The sequence below is a fragment of the Macrotis lagotis genome, chromosome X (assembly GCF_037893015.1).
Source record: "Macrotis lagotis isolate mMagLag1 chromosome X, bilby.v1.9.chrom.fasta, whole genome shotgun sequence".
Lineage (NCBI taxonomy): Eukaryota > Metazoa > Chordata > Mammalia > Peramelemorphia > Peramelidae > Macrotis > Macrotis lagotis.
Window position 1 is genome coordinate 515,406,076 of NC_133666.1, and position 22,043 is coordinate 515,428,118.

The following is a 22,043-nucleotide window of genomic DNA, read 5'->3' on the forward strand; positions in this document are numbered from 1 at the left end:
TGTCACAAAGAGTTGGACTTAACTGAAATGATTCAAAAGCAACAAAAGGTACTGAGCTTCTTGTATGTAAGCCTAGCCATTTGATTTTATCTTCCTAGGAATATGGCTGATAGTAAATCCTTAAAGCTGTCAGTGAAATTTGGCAATTTACATCATTCCATTATATACTCTGCTCACTTTTAACAAACACAGACTCTTTAAGATCAACCTTGCTGCAATTTCTGGTGATTAATACTGAATTGTTATTATACACTCCCTCAATTTCTATATGCAAATAGGCAGGCCAAGCCATTTATTTAATACCTTTCCTTTGAAAAAAAGAGAATAAAAGTAGACTCAGTTTAATATGGTAATTCTATCCTCGTTCTACTTGTCTTTGTCCCCTTCTGAATTCCCTTCTTGTCACTACCATATATTTAAAAAAATTCATTAATGCTTTTTTCTTTCTTTTATTTTTTGGTATCACTATTACTATTTCTTTTTGGAAGTAATTTCCCCTCAAAACAAATAAGTGTAGCCAGAATAAACAAATACACACATTGATTTCCTGAAAATATGTCTCATTTTATACTTCTTGTCTGTTTGATACTTCGTCAACAGATGGTTGGTTGAGTTTGTGAGAATGTTACCCATGGAGTGTGCCTGTTGGTTCCACTCCTAAACCTTAGCCTCTACATAAGCTCAGTGTGGAGATAAACCATATTTGGCTCAAGTCAGCAGATTCAGCAGCACATACCTGTTGTCAACATTTAATCTTGCTGAGTGAAGTCATATCTATTTGCTTTAAAATGTTTCTGAATATTTTTAAGCTAGCTTTATCATATGGGGTCAGAACAACTATCTGTATTCCACTAATTTCTCTTTTTTGGTGTGAGGGGGTGAAGAATGTTCATCTTTCTGTAATTATCTTGGGAGGTGGAGCCTGTGTTTTGTTAACAATGTATTTGTATTTGTTGTATAACTTCTAGACCTATTGACATATATTTTACCATGCCAACAATATACATTAAGCTGAGATTTATCATAACAAATTTCCTGTTTTACATTTGATCCTAGCAAAATGATTATCACAGTATCTGATGTGAGTATGTTGCATATAAATGTTAGGTGGTATTATTATTATTATTATCATCATATTAATATTATCTTCAGCAAGATACTTGACTTCTGTTTGCCTCAATTTCCTCTGTAAAATAAGGATAATAATAGTACCTCCCAGTGTTGTTGTGAGGATCAAATATTTGTAGAGTACTTGATGTGATGCCTGGCTCATAGTAGGCTTTGTTTAAATACTAGGGTATTAAAATTTATTTTTCTAGTACATGTTGCAGATTCTTACAATGTCATCTAAAAAACAGAAGTGAACATCATTATATTTATTATTGTAAACTTCTTAATAAACAAGAAACCTTGTAGAATAGTCTTTTAAACTGTTCTGATTCCTTTTTTGTAAACAACAAACAGCCAGTACAAAGAAAGCTTGTATTCTTACCTACACCATGCACTGGTATCGTAGATTTCCCACTAATAATCTTTTTTATTTTTAGAAAGTTTAATTACATTTTATATTGGGTGGAATAGATGGTAAAAAATAGAATTACTAGCAGGTATGGTCTAGGTTGACAGAGAACAAGCTGGCAATTCCAAATCATTATTTTATCTATTAGAGAATCCTCCTTAGTAGATTTGTACAGTCCACATCACACTTAGATCTTAGAGCTAGGTGGGATTTTAGAGCCTAGTTACAGATTGGCAAAGAATTCAAATTTCTGTGGCTTTTGGCTAAATAATGGCATTCCTGGAAAGTGGGCAGGCAGAACAAAATAGGAGTTTAAGTGATAGAACATAGCAAGTGGTTTTCTGTTAGCATTACAGCTGCAGGTGCAGAAATTATCCTTGGCTTCCCCTGTGTTGTCTCAAAAAATAGTAGCAGGCATTTTGAACAAAATGTCTGAACACAATAAAACCCTTAAAATGAAGTACTAATCATATGATCCAGGTTCACAAGGGTGCCTTTCATCCTAGGCCATAACCACATTATCAGATTTGATTTATTCTGACTTGTCAGAACTCTTCTCAGTCTTCTATGAAGAATTCCTATCAGTAAAAATAAAACCTTGTAAAATAAAGCCCACATTAATGTTTTTTATGTATTAATTTTGGACAAAAAGTGTGTACGTCTGGTATCCACATAATGTCAAGAGAAAAAGAAGAAGCATGTTTGAATGTGAACTTCTGTGGAAGATTTTTCTAGATGATATTGCAAGATATAGCACAAGCTGGCAACTATGGATAGGTTGCCATTTGCACTGTCAAAGGAAATACATTGATAAGATCACAGCAGTTTACATTTGCATGTATGTTTAATTAATCATTTTACAGATTCTCTGTTCCTAAGGATTGTTGTTCTTGAATCATTTCAGTTGTGTCTGACTCATTACTCCATTTGAGGTTTGTTTGTTTGGGGTTTTTTTGGCAAGGAGACTGGACTGACTTGCTATTTCCTTATCTAGCTCATTTTACAAATGAGGAAACTGAGGTAAATAGGTCTAAATGACTTGCCCAGAGTAACATAGCTAGCAAGTGTCAGAGGCCAGATTTGAATTCAAGATATTTTCCTGAATCCAAGTCTGTCAATCTATTCACTTCATCACCTAGCTGTCCTATTCCAAAGGAGATTAAAGAGTTTTCCCTACTTGCAAGACATGTTTAAATGCTCAAGAGATCCATTTTAAAAAATTATTCAGGAGTCTTGGTTGAAGACTCCTTTGCAAGACAATAACTTTCCAATCATATGCACCAATGCCATAGACAGCTACTTGGGGAAACATGAGCTAATATGTTTAATACTCTACCCAATATTAAGTAGCCTAGTAGGGGAAAAATGCAAGATACAGAAAAGAATGGAAGACTTTTCCCCATTCTTTTATTCTTATTCAAGTCAATATTCTTTATCTTTATTTCTCAAAGAGGACCATGACATCAGGAAGGGGATATACTGACTTACAAGTGAATTATCATATCATATCTTTTATCATATCAATTGGCAAAGCAGATACAACAAACTCTCAATCCCCATATTAAAGAGGCTAAATGATGAACCTAAGATCACAACTCATTAGCTTTCTTCCCTCACTTTTTTTTAACCTTATCTACCTCTCTACTCATTTGTTCACTCCTACTTTAGGACTCTGTTCTGGTTACATAAGCTGGATTTTTCTGAAAGGAAAACAAAAAGAAGGAACATAACAGTGAAAATATTTTGGGATTTTAAATCTGGAATTTCTGGGTTCAAATTCAAGGGTTTTTATTTCAGTTAATCAATCACTAAATATTTATTAAGTGCCTACAATGTCCAGGCAAAAGTCCCTAAACTTCAAGGAGTTTATAATCTGATGGATTTGTGTGTCTGTGTGTGTATAGCAATCTATAAAAAAAATAAATAGAAAATAATTAATAGAAGAAAGGCACTAGAATGGAGAGGGGAAAGTTTCTAGTAAAAGATGGATTTTAGTTGGAATTTAATGGAACCCAGGGAAGTCAGTAGATGGAGCTGAGGAAGGAGAATGTTTCATGCAAGGGGACCTCCAGAGAAAGCTATTTTTTATTTCAGTTTCATTTTCCCTCTCATTTGTAAAATTAAGGGAGTTGAACTAAATGATCTTAAAAGTTCCCTTCTGGCCCTATAATCGATGATCTTATACTCTTGTGATCCTAAGAATATCACTTAACTTCTTTCTCCCTGAATTCCTTAAACCTTCCATTAAACTTATCAAGCACTATCTCAAAAGTAGTTATCTTTTGTGCACATGCATGTATATTAACCCCATCTAGACTGTAATCTCTTGGAGAGAAGGGGAAATTAAGCTTCTCTGAATCCTCTCATGATTCAGATGTCCTAACATGATGTCTTCCACACAAATGGAGCTTAGCAAGTATTTATGAATGGATTCAAATAACTGCTTTTCTATTATTTTTCTTCTTCCTCTGCTTCCCAATGTGCCATATACAGAATATCACTTGTAGCCTGACTATGGTTGACAATGCAAGTGAAAGAATAGAAAAGGCAGCTGTATCCATGTGGTTCCCAGTTGTCTTCATCTATATCTTGCCACTGAGAGTGAGCTGGTGACGTTGCACAGCCCCTTCTCACTTAAATCCAGTTCACTTCCATGGCATGCCCCTCTTCAAGAACAAAGAACAAACAACAGCAATGTAACAATTTATCTGCTTTGCCAGTTGATATGAAGAAAGTGTTTTGTTAAATTGGTATATGAATGTCAGTTATTGTTCTTAATGAGGAAATTGGGCTGGATAGTCTCGAATCCCTTATCATTCTGGAGCTCTGGAAGTCCACGAGACTGCCAGATGCCCAGAAGAGAAATAAGTTATTATATTGCTTTCTGAAAAGTACTCCCTTCAGTTCTACTTCCAGATTCTCATCCCAGTGTCATTCTGGACCCTGGAAGGATTGCACTCTCACCAGGTGCAGGCTAGAATTCAAGTGACCAAAAGGGAGGCAGAGACACACTAAAAAAACAGAAGGAGTCACTGTTTCTCTCTAGCCGCCACTCTGGCTCTGCCTGCTGTAGTTAATGCCCAACCAACACCATGGGAGTAGCTGAGGCTTTCAAAGAGTGCCTCATGGCAGCTTTTAAAAACGTGTTTGCCAGCTTGCCATTGGCAAACATTATTTTTTCCTGGGCTTTGGGCCAAGGAGGACAGACTGACAGATAGACATAGTGGGAAGCATATGCTTTTCTTTTCTGTCCTTTTCAGCCAGATTCCTGGAGGGCCTTCATCCGAAGAAGACCTGGGTTGAACAGGCCTGCTTCTTAGAGTGCATGTTGCTTCCTCTTCTTGATGATGGTATTTGCACTGTCTTTGGAGTTGAGATTTAGACTTTGCAAAAGCCATTCATGATCTAGAAAACTTCTCAAAGTGCAGTGGGGACAAAGGACCTTTCCCAAGATTGGAAGAAAATATTGGGAATATATATGTGTGTGTGTTTATGTGTATACACACATATGCATGTGTATGTGATATATTCATACACACATGTGTGTATGCATTCCTGAAGTACTTGTGTTTTACACACAGTGGACCCTGTCCTAGTTTTCCTATTCTATTTACCTTGAAAATGTATTTTTTCTCAGAAGTTACTGTAAACCATACTCCAAAAACCTTGCAATCATCTGTATCTAACTGGTGTCACCAAAATTTTTTCCTAAGGTAGTAAAATAGCACCATGACAGGGATATGAAGTATTTTTCTTAGTTTTCCTTAATATGCTGAACTTTGTAAAAGTTTGTCAGTCTAATGAAAAGATGTGCTTTAGAAGTAGTTTTGTTTTTCTGTTAGATGAAGTATTAGATAATATTTTTCTGGTTTGTAGTATCTTTTGCTCATCATTAACTTTCTGTGGGGGATTTAAAGAAATCAATACCTTTTGTTTTCTTATTCATTCTCATAAATTCTACAGTAGGTGGTTGGTTGAGTGTAGCACAAGATTTTTCAAAAGTATTCATAGTTGGGGGCAGCTAGGTGGCACAGTAGATAGAGCACCGGCCCTGGAGTCAGGAGTACCTGAGTTCAAATCCGGACTCAGACACTTAATTACCTAGCTGTGTGTCCTTGGGCAAGCCACTTAACCCCACTGCCTTGCAAAAAAAACAAAAACAAAACAAAAAAGTATTCATAGTCTATATGTGTGTTACATATGTAAAGTGCGAAGTCTCAATAATGTAAAAATCTTTTAAAGAATAAAGAATTTGTTCAGTAACTGGACTTAGGAGAGGTATGATACATATGTTGCTAGTATTGACAATTGCTGATTTTTAGTTTTACCAATTTGGTGATGACAATTTCTTTTTTGATCCTTAAAACTTTACTATTAGCCAGAAGTGACTGATGTTTATTAAAACCATCTAACTCATGTTAACAAATTTGAACTTAATATTAATAAGTATACAACCAAATAAAATAAACTACATCACATATGAATGAGAATTTCATTTGAAATAAATATATTTTCCTACTTTGCTATTTTGGAAAATTTTGACAAAAGAACCTTTTTTAAAAAGAAACAATACAAATTTATATGAATATATTCTAACAATAGGCAAAATGATTTCTTTCATTTTTTTCTAGATTATGAATATCTATTCTTCCTATTGTCCCCCATAGAAAGAATCTTATCTAGAGGTCATGATATAGAATGAGGCTCTTTATCAGTTTTTGCCTGAATTTATACTGAGTATCTTCATTGTCAAATTGACAGCATGGATGCTTGTTAAATCTTGTTGAAATGACATATCACTAAATGTCATTGTTCTGCAGAGTGATAAATTTATGAATGATTAAGTAATGATCTTTTAACTTCAATAACAAGAGCTTAACAATATACCATCTTGAGCTCTTAGGCCAAAAATACTATTTCTGTGAGTAGAGTTCTCCATGACATACATAAATATTTTCTCTCTGTGATTCAGTCTGTGAATACTAATAGATTATGGTTCCGTTTCTTGTCTCTGACATGTTTTTCATGGATTTCATTTTTAAAAAATCAGAATATTCATTTGTTGAGAGTGTGCTTATTGTCCATCTTATATTCATACATACTTGGTACCCCCTACAATGAACAGATTATTGTGGTAATCATCATATTTATAACTACAATTTCTAGAAACTGAAAGAAATTAGTTATAAACAGATTTAAAAATTTTAAGGACAACCAGGTGGTTCAGTTCAGAGCACTGAGCCTGGGGTCAGGAAGAACCAAGTTCAAATGTGTTCTCAATTAACTGGGTGACTATGGACAAGTCACTTAATCCTGTTTGCCTCAGTTTCCTCATCTATAAAATGAGCTGGAGAAGGATATGGCAAATCACTCCAGTATCTTTGACAAGAAAATCCCAAATGGGATGATGAAAATTCACTAGGGAAAGATAGGGGGTTTTCATTAGATTGTTTTTGTTTCCTTGTTTGTTTTTTACCACTGCTTCTAGTTTTCCTGTTTAAAGTCTATTAAAGGGGTAGCTAGGTGTCTTAGTGGATAAAGCACCGACCTTGGAGTCAGGAGTACCTGGGTCCAAATATGGCCTCATACACTTAAGAATTACCTAGCTGTATGGCCTTGGGCAAGCCACTTAACCGCATTTGCCTTGCAAAAACCTAAAAAAAAAAAAGTAAAGTCTATTAAGTTTAAGTCTATTACCTTAAAACCTACTTTCATACCTATAGTGAAAAAGCATTTCAGGCTTCACCCTTTGGGGGTTAGTCTCATGAGGCTCCATATTATTCTTTTACTTTTATACATTTTATTAAGTATTCATGAATATATTATAGCATCCTCTTCTCCTTTGTATTCTTCCTTCTAAGTCCAACATAGTAAAACTTGGCATTTGTTTTGTTTTTTAGGAATTCCTTGATAGGCCATAATCTTCTAGACTCTAGAGATTTGGATGCTATCTCCTGAAGTACCATTACCTAATTATTACCTCTTTTGCCATTCTGATCTTCCCATACCCACCCAAATCATAAAAATCATTTTGATGAAACTACAGATGGCAAAGTGAATAGTATTAGGAATGCTTTCATAATTACAGATGTGGTCACAACTTGGAAAAGTATATTGTTCTTTACATGATGAAATTTTTAATATGAAATATTAGATTATTCTTCCACAAAACAAAAACAAAAAACAAATTATTATGGAGTAGATAAGGAAGGTAAGGAAAAATATTCTCCTAGGTTTGCACCTCCATGTAACCTAGCCTATAGGCTCTTTGTATTACTTTTGACAATATCTGGGCTTTGGAATTTGTTAGTAACATTTTTGATGGACAATAAATAAAATGACAAATTAGCAAAGTGAAACTTTTATATATCTAAAGACATTATGTTTATTTATGTGAAATTATGGGTATGTATTGCCAACAATTTTAAATTGTCTTAATACAAGTAAAAATACATGACTTTGTGCTTGAAAAAGAGTCTTGTCTTCCTCTGCCATGACCATCTTAGAGGGCCAGAAAAATCACCAGTAAGTATAATACTCTTGAATCTATTCCCTTCCCTATGAGTCAAAGGGTAATAGTGTCTTTTTTTTATTCTTGAGATTATTTACCCTTAAAGGGCAAAGGTAATAAGAATAACTTACTGTATTTTATAAAATATTTACTATAACATTGCTATAGACTTCATTGTTTTTCCCATAACTAGGTATCATTTTACCCATATAGATGGCATCCTTTTTGAATGGTGTGCAAAAACTAAATTTTTTTTCATTTAAATTATTCATCTCATATATAGTCAGATTTCACTGATTCAGGTGAATTGAGGTGAAAGATCTTTCCAAAACTTGAATTGTAGAATATTTTAAAGAAATATACTTTTTTAGTATTTTTTAAAGAATTTTACATTTACTACTATCCAAGGAATTGGAGCTACACTGCCAACTAGCCTCAAAAGAATTCTTGAAACAGCTTTAGATAATAGACAAAAATTACTTTATTTTACATTTCATTTGTTTTTAAATAAGTTGATATTTCACTTAACATGCACTTATTAAGTATCTATTTTGTACAAGTGATTGGAAGATGATTCAAAAAGAAGAAAAAAAAAGCTAGATTTCCTCAAGGAACTTAGTTCTTTTAAGAAGAATCATTAGATACAAATTTGTGCAAAATGTACACAAATTAAATTCAGAGTAATTTGCGGAGAGATGGCAAGTGCACTAAACACTGTGGGGATCAATAAAGACCTGCTCTAGAAGGTGGCATTAGAGATGAGTTTTGAAGGAAGCTGGAGATTTTAAGTGTAGGAGGATGTTTGAAAATAGCATAATCCAACAATTTAACAAATTTATTTATTAATAACACACACAAAGGCATTGTTCTAGATATGGGCAACAAGACAGCAAATATGGCACCTTAAGAAGCTTACAATATAAGTATATAAACAATGTGTACTCAAATAACTGACACAAGTGATATTTTAATAAATACCATACAAAAGTTTTTCAGGGTGTTCTGAAAACTTAAGAAGGAAGAGATCAGACCATTGTCAGCTAAGAGTAGGAACAGGGCAAGAGACCAAGAAAGCATATATAGAGGAGATGATACCTGAGTTGGGTCTTAAAGGAAGGGAAAGACTTTGGGCAGATACAGACGAACCCATTCCAGGTGATATGGACAAAGGCATAGAGAAGAAAGGAAAGAGTGGAAATGGCAGATTGGGTAATCCAGTTTGTCTAGAACACAGAGATTGGAATGGGAAGTAGATCAGTCCTGAAAGGAAGATGAGAATTAAATTGTTAATAATATACACTTAATAAATAATTACTGATTAATTTATTGTTTATTTATTTTTGTTTGATTTGGTATTATGTTTGATTTGGTACTCAATGGGGAACCACTCATTTTTTAAATAGATAGTAGCATGATTAAAGTAAAATAATAGAAATGTATGTCAAGGAGTGATGTGCCTGAAATTGCAGAGATTAAATTTCAGAGGGACTAAAATGGAAGAAGTAAGATCAAGCAATATAGTAATCTAGGGAAGTAGAGGTAAGAACTTGAAGTACAAAGTTGAAAGAGAAGTGGGAAGAATCAGAGATGAGGAAAATATTACTAATGTAGAAATGAAAAGAAAGGAATTTAGTGAATATATGGAGATGAGAGGGAGAGAAGAGTCACAAATAATTATCTAAAAGACTTTAAGTTTGGATGCCTGGGAAGATGATGTCTTCATCAAAAGAAATGGAGACTACAGAAGAGGGAGAGATTGGGTGGGAGGGGAGTGGAGCTTAGATTAGTTTAATTTTCACATGTTGAGTTTGAGGTGCTAGTGGGACATCCAATTAGAGAAGTCTAGCCAGAAGCTGTAAATAAGAGACTGGAGCCTTCGTGGAGAATAGAGAAAGACTTTTAGCATCATCTAGATAGAGGTGCTTAATTGAAAACATCTGAGTAGATGAGATCATCAGGATGACAGACTATGGAAAGAAGAGAAAAAAAAAAGATAGCATTTTGATACCACATTTATAAGGACAGCTAGGTGGTGTAATGAATAGTACGTTGGCACTAGTGTCTGGAAGACCTGAGTTCAAATCTAACCCTAGACACTGTGTGTCTCAGCCACTGTGTGACTCTGAGCAAGTCATGTAACCCTGTTTGCCTCAGTTTTATCATCTGTAAAATGAGCTAGAAAAGGAAATGACATACTACTTCAGCATCTTTGCCAAGAAAATGCCAAATAGTGTCACAAAGGGTCACACACAACTGGAACAATAGTAACACTCACATATATGGGCCAGGAGGAGAATAAGGAGGCAGCAGTGTAGTAATTCAGAGAGGTAGGAGGAGAACCATTAAATTGCAATGACATGGAATTGTGACAAGTAGAATGTATCAATTATATAATTGTCCAGTGCGCATCTACCTTCAGTTTTTCTTATACATTAGCTTTGCTTTCTTCATAATGCAAAAAAAAAAAAAAAATGTTTTGCTACTTTCTTTGGAGATATCCCTGAATTTATCTGTGTTGGCAATTCTTCTAGAATAGATCACAATTACATCATTTCTTCTCAACTTAAGAGATTTATATGCATTTCTCTCCATAATTACTTCCCCGTTGTGTTGAAACCCTTCCTATTATTCCTGAAATATATTAGCGGGGGGGGGGGGGGGGAGGTGGAATTCACCAATGTTCCATTTGAACTGTCGATCAGTTAGGTTATTCATAATATATGTGCTTACTCCCTTCAATTATATATATATATATATATATATATATATATATATATATATCCTAACCTGTCAAAACCCCTCCAATGACTGTTCATATCTTCTTATAAATTCTCTATGGGGGGTTCAATTTACTTTCTGGGGGTTTCCCTCTAAATCTCTTAGCATCACGAGTGTAGTAATGCAAATTGAGACCATTCATTTTTATCCTTCTTTCTTAATATATGACTGGGCTACTTCCTTTTCTGGTCTCACACATTTCATCTAAGGAAGCTTTTTCATCATTTCTGATATGTTGCTCATTATAGGTGATATGCTGTTAACCTGTTTGAGCCTACCATATGTCTTTCTACTTCCCCTTGAATGTCCTATAATTTTGATTCCTTGAAAATTATGGTAATCCATGATGCTTAGCCTCTTAGGATTATCAGAATAATATTGGTATTTAAAAAATATATGAGTTTTTTATTGGAGGAAGAAGTTGGGGGAGGAGGTATCATTGAAAATGACATCTATTTTCTCTGATATTGCATATTTTGTTCCTCCTGTTCAATTTTGGGTGACTATCCAAGAGATATATACTGATAGACCAGCTCTATAGTTAGTCCCTCTAACTTTAGCATAATCCAGACAATAGCCATTTTTTATCCATTATTATTTTTTTATTTTATTTTATTTTATTATTTTATTTATTTATTTTTTTCCTGTAGGCAGTAAAGCCAAACTATATTGAGTCATTATAGATCTCATTTAAGAGACAACTTATTTTGCTTATAACTCCTTGCTTTATGCTTTCTTTGATGAAAATAATCATAGGCTCATTGAACAAAATTACCTGTGTTGCATCTTTAAGAGAATTTTATTTGATCTTGATGTAGGCATAAGAGACATCTTGTTGGATGAGGGACTTTTAAAAAATGTATTATTCATTTACTTTTTAGCATTCTTTCCTTTTAAAATTTTGAGTTCCAAACTGAAAAGATTTTGAGTGAGTTCTGAGAGACTTGTGCGAAGTTGGCCCAAGAGACCACTTTTTATATTGTGGAAGGATTGCAACCAGTAAAATCCTGATTCCTTGAAGAATGAAAATCAAATTATTCAATCTTAGAGTCTTTTAAATATTAAGACATGCTTGGGGAAAACCTTGTCTGAAGAGAGTCTTCTAATCTGCATTTGTTCTATAGACAATCAAATTTTTCTAAAACTAATTTTTAAAAATTTAGAATATTATATTCAGTTTACCCTTCAACCACTTTTGTGACAGTAAAGATGCTGAAAATCAGCTGTGAAAGAGCCTTTTTTATGTGTTCATTGAGAAGTACCCTTTGGCATACATAGGCTATTTTCTTGGAGTTTTCAAGAACTGAGAAAATGCTTTCATGGTATTAAAGTTGTTAGCTTCTTATTGATTGTTTGTGGCCTGTTCATCCTTTTGGAATCTTTTCCTCTTTGAGCTATATTGAAAATTAGTCCCCAACTGTAAAAATGAGTCCTTACCTACTTCCTCTCCTTACCACAGATTTCTTCTAAAAGTATTTTGTTGAGTTCAACTACTTTTCTCAACTTCTTATTTCCCATTTTCCATTCATCCAAATAGTATATCAGACACTGAAGCAGCGGTGTCCATAAGGCAATGACTGAGTCCAGATGTGGTGCTTCTACCCTTAGATCCAGTAAAAATAAGTGAATAATATTTGCATTATCTTACTTCTTATGGTTTCATCCATGGATATTTTGGAGATGATGTTACTTAGCTGGATCATATATCAAAGCTTGCAGCAAGGTTCATCAAGGATTTTTTTAATCACACTGAAAGAAGATAATAGCTCTTCTTCCATCTTCCTCTCTTTTTTTCCTTCTTTCATGCCTTAGCAATGTTTATACTACAAAGCAGTGTTATTTTGTCTACTGTATCTCACTCAAGGAAATTAGCTTATTCCAAAACACAGGTTGTTTCTGACCATTTTCACTTTCATAGACTTTTGCCACAGTTAAACTTCTCTAAGAAACAGTGATAGGTTCAATGTCTCTACTTTCATTTTGCATTTTTTTTTAGAACTGACAAATAGTTTAAATAAAATAGGTTGGTGCTATTCTAATCACACAGTGTCTTCTTCTCACCAATATACTCTCTTCTGATTTAGTATTTGTTTTTATCTCAACTGTACTCTGGATAATCAGACTAGATGATCACTCAGTCAGCTGGTTCTGAAATGACTCTTCTGTCTATAAGTAACCATTTCTTTTCCTGTCTGCTAAGATGTACTCAGTTTCATTTTTTGTTTTTTATGTCCAACTTCCATTTCTCTTTTTTAATTAAATGGCTTATTAAAATCTTAATATTGACATCAATAGAATTAATTAAACCTGCTTAATAATAATAATTTATATTCAAATTGATTCATTTAAATTCATAAGATATCATAATTCTTCAATTATTCCTTCAGTGTCCCATTAGGTTTCACTGTCCATCCATTCTGATGGTTATACTTGGAATATTTTAGTCTTCAAGTTTTCATTGTTCACTTTTTTATTATTTGAATTCCCCCCACCAAGATTTCTTTGTATTTCTCATACTTTGTATTTTAATTGTATTATAGTATTCCATTATATGAGTATACCACAATTCAACTATTCTCAACATCATTAGACATTTTGGTTGCCTTTAACTTTTTATAATTATATAAGATGCTTCTTGGCACAACTTCATATGGATAAATCTTTTATATTATTCTTTTTTGGTAAGTTTTTCAATACTGTGTTACCATTAATGGAATTACCAGGTCATGGGATATGATTATTTTTTATTTTTGTAAGTGTTGTGCCAAGTTGCCATAAAAAAAAATCTACAACTGTCTACCAGAAATGAATGAAGGTACGCATTTTTCTCCACAACATGTCCCCGTCTCCCACCAACCCAGCACTGAATTTTTTTGCATTTCATTACTTTTGCCAATGAATAGGTGCAATGTACTATTTCAAAGTTGTTTCAATTAGCAGTCCTTCAATTCAGTTTAGTGTTTTTCAAAGGATTATTAACATTTTTAATTGCATTTTTGAAAACTTTCTGTTTTTGGCTCTCTTTTTAAAGATGATGAGGAATCCAAACAAAGATTTTGACATTATTTGTCTCTTGATCCTGAACTCTGTTTTCCAAAACTATTTTTCACTGGCCTACCTTGCCATTCACCCTTTCATCCCAGTCACTCATATTGTGTTGTATGATGTCCTAGTTGAGATGTTCTTGCTACCTCTATATTTAGTTCATTCTCAGATAATTGTTGATGAATTAACTGCTTTGTTCTTCTTGGCCATCTGTTTGTTTACACAACTTCTTTGGATAATCAGCATTCTATGATTCTTGTTACAAAGGTAACCTTTGAGAAATTCAAATCAATAGAGTCTGGATTAATGAAACTCCTAACAAGAAATGCAGTTCCAGGAATCAACAGATATGTTTTGCTTCTCATTTCCCCCATCAAATCTGATGATATATTCTCCTCTCATATTGCCCAGCAACAAATGGTTTCCAGTAAATTAAATCCATTGCAGTAGCCCACCTTAAGTAATGTGCTTGACCTAATTATACCATGAGTCTTGTAGTGAGCACATATTAAAAGAAAGGACTCTGATAACCCATTTTGCGGAACTACTGCACTCCTGTACATATTTCATTGCACAGTACATTAGGGTGTTCAGCAAAGATGAGCACCATTGATGTAAAAGCTTCTCGAGACCTTATCCAGTTTGTTCACCTACCTTTAATGTCCACCTTCACCCAACTTTTTTTTAATTTATTTTTCCAACTACATGAAATGATAATTGTCATCAATCATTGTTCTGTAAGGTTTTGAGTTTTATATTTTTCTTTCTCCATCCCTCCTCCCTCCCCATCAGAAAACTATCCAACATAAGCCCTTTATAATTATGCTAAACACAGATCCTTGTTAGTAAATTGTGAGAGAATTAAATCAAAATTGAGAAAAAATAATACATAAGACAACTTTTAAAAATTGAAGATAAGTTTTGGTCTATACTTAAACTCCACAGATACTTCTCTGGATATGGATAGTGTTTTCCACAATAAGTCTTTTAGAATTTTCTTTGATTATTGTTTGCTGAAGTTGAACGAGTCCATCATAGTTGATCATCACCCAATGTTGCCACTGGTGTGTATAATATTCTTCTGGTTCTGTTCATTTCATTAAGCATCCATTCTTGCAAGTCTTTCCAGGCTTTTCTGAAATCTCATCCCTCATGATTTCTTATAGAACAAGTATTTCATCACATTTATATACCACAGTTTGTTCAGGCTTTCCCGAATTAATGGACATCCTCTCAATTTCCAATTCTTTGCTACTATGGAAAGAGCTGCTATAAATATTTTGTACATGTAAGTTTTTTGCCCTTTTTTGTGCTCTCTTTGGAATATAGACCCAGGAGTGATATAGCTGGATCAAAGGGTCAACACAGTTTTATTGCCACTTGGTTGTAATTACAAATTGCTCTCCAGAGGAGTTGGATTAGTTCACAACTCCACCAACAATGCATCATAGTCCCAGTTTTTCCACATCCCCCCAACATTGATAATGTTCTTCTTAAGTCATTTTGGTCAATCTGATAGGTGTAAGGTGTTTCCTCGGAGTTGTTTTAAGTTACATTTCTCTAATCAATAATGATTTAGAGCATTTTTTCAAATGACAATAGAAAGCTTTCATTTCTTCATCTGAAAATTTCCTTTTCATATCCTTTGACTATCAATTGGGGAATAACTTGTATTCTTATAAATTTGACTCAATTCTCTATAAATTTAAGAACTGAGTCCTTTGTCAGAAAAATTAGTTCTAAAACTGGTTTCCAAACCTTTTAATTTTGATTGTATTGGTTTTGTTTGCTTCCCCAACTCCAAGAAACTGTAGCATGTGGAGTAGCCCCAAAATCTTGGCAGATGGACTAAACCAGTTGAGGGTAACTGCCAGATCTCAAACCTGTCAGTGAGTTAGGGGATAACTAATCCAAGCATCTGAAGATTCCCCCTAGTGGAATGGGCAGATGAAGACAATTTGTTTCAGCTGCTATGAAAGTGACCAAAGCAGGCAGGTGGAGTGCTTAGAGCTTGGCCATTCAGACTTTTTTTTATCTTACCATTGTATTTTGATGACTGTAAGAGAGTGAACCCGGCGACTTTGCAAATCTGTCTCACTAAAATCAAATTCACTTGGGGCAGCTAAGTGGCTCAGTGGATAGAGTTAGGAGTCAGGAGTACCTGAGTTCAAATTCAGTCTCAGATGCTTAATAATTGCCTAGCTGTGTGGCCTTGGGCAAGTCACTTAACCCCATTGCCCTGCAAAAAAAAAATCGAATTCACTCAAGTCAAGATATCACCTGGTGATATCAACAATCCTCTTCCAAATGAAGAACAAAGATTAGAATACTAAGATTCCAAGGAATCTAAATTACTTTTTTTTGTCTTAATGAGTTAAAAGAGTTGGGGCAGCTAGGTGGCTCAGTGGCACCAGCCCAGGAGTCAGGAGGACCTGAGTTCAAATCCAGTCTCAGACAATAATTGCCCAGCTATGTGACCTTGGGCAAGTCACTTAACCCCATTGCCTTGCCCACCCCTCAAAAAAGAGTTAAAGAGTTAATTCCCATAGAAATCAAATAGGAATTTTATTCTTATAGTATTATACAGGGAATGACCAAAAACTTTAAATAAACAATAATAATCAAATCAGAATAAGAGTACAAAGAAACATTTCAGGACAACCAAATTTAATAGACCAGCTATCATAAAACAGCCTCAAATAAAGAGTACCTCTGAAATATCACACCCTACCCATTTTATAGATGAAAAGATTGAGATTCTTAGAGACTTGCCCAAGAACACAAAGCCAATTAATGATAGTAAAAATTGTCATTCATCCTCAGCTATCATCATAGGGTCATATATCTAAAACTTGGAGGGAATTTAGAAGCCATCTAGGCCAAGTTTCTAATTTTATGGTTGAAAAACTAAAGTCCTGGGAGGCTGACTTGATTAAGGTTGAGCAGAGTAAGTATCAGAAGATTTGACCCCATGTCTTTTAATTCATAAGACTTTCCATTGGGGTCTTTCCATCTCACTCTGCCTCCATGTTTCTGTGGCACATTGCTTGGACTTCCAATTACTTCACAAAACCATGCAGCTTGTCCCTGGTGTGTACTCTTTAAACCTCCCAATCTCTACCCTAGTCTCAACATGAAAGCACTGTCCATCCAGAGCAACATCTGAATTAAGTTTAAGAGCCTGACATCATCCTACCAAGGTTATGAAATTCATCATCATGGTGGTCAATGTCATTTTTTTTCCTTGCGAAGCATTTAGGCACATTTGGGGGGTGTTTATTCTTCAGCAACTCCCCACGACTGGTGCCAGTAGTCAGGAGACTGCCTTGGTATCATCTTGCTTTAATTTTGTACAGACTAAACCACAGTCTTTACCAATAGCCAATATACTTCCACAGGAAATGTGTTTTGGGACACCCAAATTAGGACCCAATTTACTTCATCTCCACTCTGTGGTGGAAAATAAGAGATAGAGACAAGGTGTAGGATGTCTTTGATATAAGGAACTTGGGGATAATGAAGCTCTCTGGCAATGCAAGTTGGCAGCATCCTTTGAAATTTAGGGTTTTAGAGAGCTGCCTACATCACTGAGAAGTGTTTTGCCTAGTATTATTCTGCCAATAAATCTTTTTTTTAGTTTGACTATTTTTTCTTTTTCTTTTCTTTTCATATTTTTTATTTAATTTTATGTTATTTTCAGATCAGCATTCTCTCTCTCTCTCTCCTTCTCTCCACCCCTCCAATGAGAAAATAAGAATATAAAATCTATCAAGCAGAACAAACTCCTGCATTGCTCATAGTATAAATGTATTTGTAATATGTTCATATATATTATATATAATGTATATGTTATATGTTTACACAAATATGTATGTATATACAAAAACTCCACTGATTTGAATTTCTCAAGTTTACCATTTCAACAAGCATCATAGTACAACAGTTTATCCCCTTTGTAAAGGAAGTGTGTAAATAGACAGCCAAGGAAAGCATTGCAGTTAATTCATCAACAATCTATATGAGGGTACACACACACATGTATAGATATATATATACACATATAAAACCTTTATCTCTGTGTTTATAGATATACATATAAATGTAGGCTTATAGTAATGGATTACAAAGAGTTTGATGGACTCAGTACATACTGAAGCATTTTGTGTGTGTGTGTGTGTGTGTGTGTGTGTGTGTGTGTGTGTGATAGTGATAGTAGGCTACTTCAGTGAGTCCTCTGGAATTAGATGGTTCAAAGTCCCCAAGTCTTTCATAGTTATTTATCTTTCTAATATTTTTGTTATTGAATTTATTCCTTTCCTGGCTCTGCCCACCTCTCTGTGCATCTGTTCATATAGCTCCACTCTTCTCTTCCTGAAAGCATTCTCTTTATTATTGCTTAAAGTACAATGATATTCCAGCACATTTACTTGTTCAGCTATTCCCCAATGAATGTGAATCCCTTCAGTTTCCAATTCTTTGCCACCACAAAAAAGATTTTGGGGCCTTTGTAGAAGGTTCAATTTCATCTCTTTTCAATCTCTAGTAGTGATATTGGATATTTGCAATTTAGTTAGTTTGAGAACATAGTTCCTAATAGCTTTCCAGAATGACTGGACCAGTTCACTACCCCACCAGTAGTATGCTAATTTTCCCCCAAATCCCCAAATATGTGTCAAAAGATGGTATTGATTCTAGGTCTTATTGGCTTTGAGACTAGTTTTCTATTCACTGTGCCTCACTGATACATTATAATTTTCTATGGTAACATAGAAACCTCTATTTGGAGGTCAAACCTTAGATAACTTCAGCCTTCTAGAACACAAGTTTCAGATGTGATGTAAGTTTAAAAGACCTTTGAAGACCCCAAAGAGCAATCACAAAGTTAATATATTTAAGCTTGGCCATTTACTGTGGATCCAGAGCTTCACTGGCTACTATTTAAAACCCTATTCTTTTATTAATATTTAATATTTATTGATTCTGTTTTTTATACATTGATAAAATATTCTTGTTTAAGAGTAAACAAAAAATACCCCCCTCCCCCCAAAAATATAGACTCACTTGAGCGATAGAGGGGAGAGAAAAAAATTAAAATTAAAAAAAATAATAGTAATAATTGTAGGTATGGCCAGGTGGCACAATGGACGGAGCACCAGCCCTGGAGCCAAGAGCACCTGAGCTCACATTCGGCCCCATATACCCAACAATCACCCAGCCGTGTGACATGCAAGCCACCCCAACCCCACTGCCCTGCAAAAACTAAAAAAAGGAAAAAAAAGACCCAAAATAAAATAAAATAGTAATAATACTAGGGGTGGCTGGGTGGCAGACAGAGCATTGGCCCTTGAGCCAGAAGCACCCAGGTCCAAATCTGGCCTCAGACACCCAACAATCACCCTGCTATGCGACCCCAGGCAGGCCACCCAGCCCCATTTGCACTGCACCCCCCAAAAATAATAATAATAATAATAAAAAATGTGCTTCAGTCTTTGTTCCAACACCACCAGCTCTGTCGTGGGTGGATCACATTCTTTATGATAAGTTCCACCATTGCCATTGCTGATTGCAACTTCCTCCTTTCATATTTCTCCACTACCATATACTATATTTTCTCTCTCCTTTCACTCTGTAGGGTAGCTGAGTGGCACAGCAGACAGATCCCTGGCCCTGGGGCCAAGAGGCCCTGAGCCCCCATACCACCCTTTAGGCCCAGCATCCACCTGGCCCTATGGTCCTGGACAGGCCATCCAATCCCTGCCCCTTGCAAGAAGTAAAAAAGAAAATGTGTTATATCTGACCATTCTCCATGGTCCATCCTCTCCTCCATCACTCACATCCCCCCTTCCCACTGTCCCCCCCTCCTTCTTACTCCAGATGCCTATACCCCACTGAGTATATATGCTGTTTCCTCTCCTAGCCACCTCTATGAGAGCAAAGATTCCCTCATTCCCCTTTGCCTTCCCCCTTCCATATCATTGCAATAGCTCATTGTAATAAAGAAAAATCTTATTATATGAAATATCTTGGCCTATTCCCCCTCTCCTTTTTCTTTCTCCCATTACATTTCCCTTTTTTCTATTGACTGCATTTTTATACCATATTTTATCTTCAAATTCAGCTTTCTCCTGTGCTTCAACTATAAAAGCTCCCTCTACCTGCTCTATTAACTGAGAAGGTTCATATGAGTATTATCAGTGTCATTTTTCTATGCAGGAAAACATGCAGTTCATCATCAAGTCCCTCATATTTTCCCCTTCTCCTCCAGTCTCTATGCTTCACCTGAGTCCTGTATTTGAAGATCAAACCTTCTGTTCAGCTCTGGCCATTCCAACAGGAACATTTGAAATTCCCCTGGTTCATTGAAAGTCCATCTTTTTCCATGGAAGAGGACATTCATTTTTGTTGGGTAGTTGATTCTCGGTTGCATTCTAAGCTCTTTTGTCTTCTGGTATATTATATTCCATGCCCTATGAGTTTTTAATGTAGTTTCTGTTAAGTCCTGTATGATCCTGACTGCAGCTCCACAATATTTGAATTGTGTCCTTCTGGCTGCTTATAATATTTTCTCTGTGATTTGGGAGTTCTGGAACTTGGCTATAATATTCCTAGGGCTTGGTTTTTTTGGGGATCTCTTTCTCAGGGGGATCTGTAGATTAATTCTCTCCATTTCTATTTTGCCCTCTGCTTCTAGGATATCAGGGCAATTTTCCTGTAGTAATCCTTTGAAAATGATGTCAAGGCTCTTTTCCTGATCATGACTTTCAGGTATTCCAATAATTTTTAAATTATCTTTCCTAAATCTGTTTTCCATATCAGTTGTTTTTTCAATGAGATATTTCACATTTTCTTCTAATTTTTCATTTTTTTGGTTTTGAAGTAATGAGTCCTGATTTCTTGTAAATTCATCAATCTCCCTGTGCTCTATTCTTTGTCTGAAGGATTTGTTTTCCTCAGAGAGTTTAGTTTTTTTTAATCTCTTTTTCCATCTGGCCAATTTTGCTTTTTAAAGCATTCTTCCCCTCCATAACTTTTTGAACTGTTTTATGCATTTGACCTAAGCTGGTTTTTAGCATGCTATTTTCTTCAGCATTTTTTTGGATTTCCTTGAGTAGCCTGCTGACTTCATTTTCATGTTTTTGCTGCATCTCTCTCATTTCTTTTCCCAGTTTTTCTTCTAACTCCCTCATTTGATTTTCAAAGTCTTTTTTGAGCTCTGTAATAGCCTGAGCCCAATTTCTGTTTTCTTGGAGTCTTTAGATGCAGGAGCTTGTGCTTCCTCATCTTCAGACTCAGTATTTTGATCCTTCTTGGGATCATAGATAATATATTTCTCAATGCTATTCCTCTTTTGTTCTCTGCTTGCTCATTTTCCCAGCCTAAACCTGTTTTGGGGGTGCTTCCTGAGCTTTTGGGACACTCCCACAAGGGTCTCAATGTGTGAGACTTTGTCTTCACTCCTGGTCTGTGAATGACTATATACCCTCCCCAGTGGGGCTGAGGTGGAGGGGGCCTCTGCTGTTCTATGGGGGGGCCTAGACTGCGATCAGCATCTGAATGTGGTCAGAGCCCTAGAGTCCTGTTCCAGGGGCAGAGCTCTGCAGTCTCTCTCTCTCTCTTCACTCCCCTCCCTAGGTTCAATGGGCTCATGCCCTGGGGGCTCCTGCTTACTGGCTCTGCCTGCTTCTGTTCCTAGATCTGGTCAATCAGCTCCCTGTGTGCCCTGAGGGCTGGGCTTCATGTGCTCACTCTGGCAGAGATCCCCCACTGTTCCCCCAATTTGTGCCTGGTGCTCTCCAGGGAGTAGATCAGGAAACTCCCCTGCTGCTGTGAGCTATGGCTCCCAGCACCCTGGGGCTGCCTACAGGAGGCTCAAGTTCTTTGGCTCTGGTGGGCCACCCCTCTGGTGGGCCACCCCTCCAACCCCGGGGAGCAGAGCCTTTCTGCTCTTTTTCAGGTTACCTTGAGTAGAACTGCCTCACTCGGTCCCTCTGTCTCTCGAAAATTTAGTTAGAGTCCTTAGTTTTGAAGATTTATGAGAGAGTGCCTAAGACAGGATCCGCTCTTGTCGCCATCTTGGCTCCGCCCCCTAAAACTCTGTTCTTAGAAAGTTTGTTTTCCAAGTTTCCCAACAGTTTAAAAGAAGCAATTAAGACATGAAGTTAAGAAGTTGAGAAAATAAGGTATAATGAT

General features: G+C 35.6%; 1 protein-coding gene across 24 annotated transcripts in view; it reads left to right on the top strand.

Annotated features, from left to right (window-relative positions):
- The window catches only part of ATXN1 (ataxin 1), a 521,647-nt gene that overhangs the window by 361,182 nt on the left and 138,422 nt on the right, over window positions 1-22,043 (top strand). For 2 of the 24 annotated variants that reach the window (XM_074207317.1, XM_074207318.1), the window contains exon 1: window positions 1-20,618. This exon is cut by the window's left edge and continues 18,503 nt beyond it. The exons of the other annotated variants lie outside the window; for them this stretch is intronic. The gene's annotated coding sequence lies outside the window, so the exon portion shown is untranslated. The remainder of the gene's footprint in view (window positions 20,619-22,043) is intronic. 24 annotated transcript variants of the gene reach the window in all.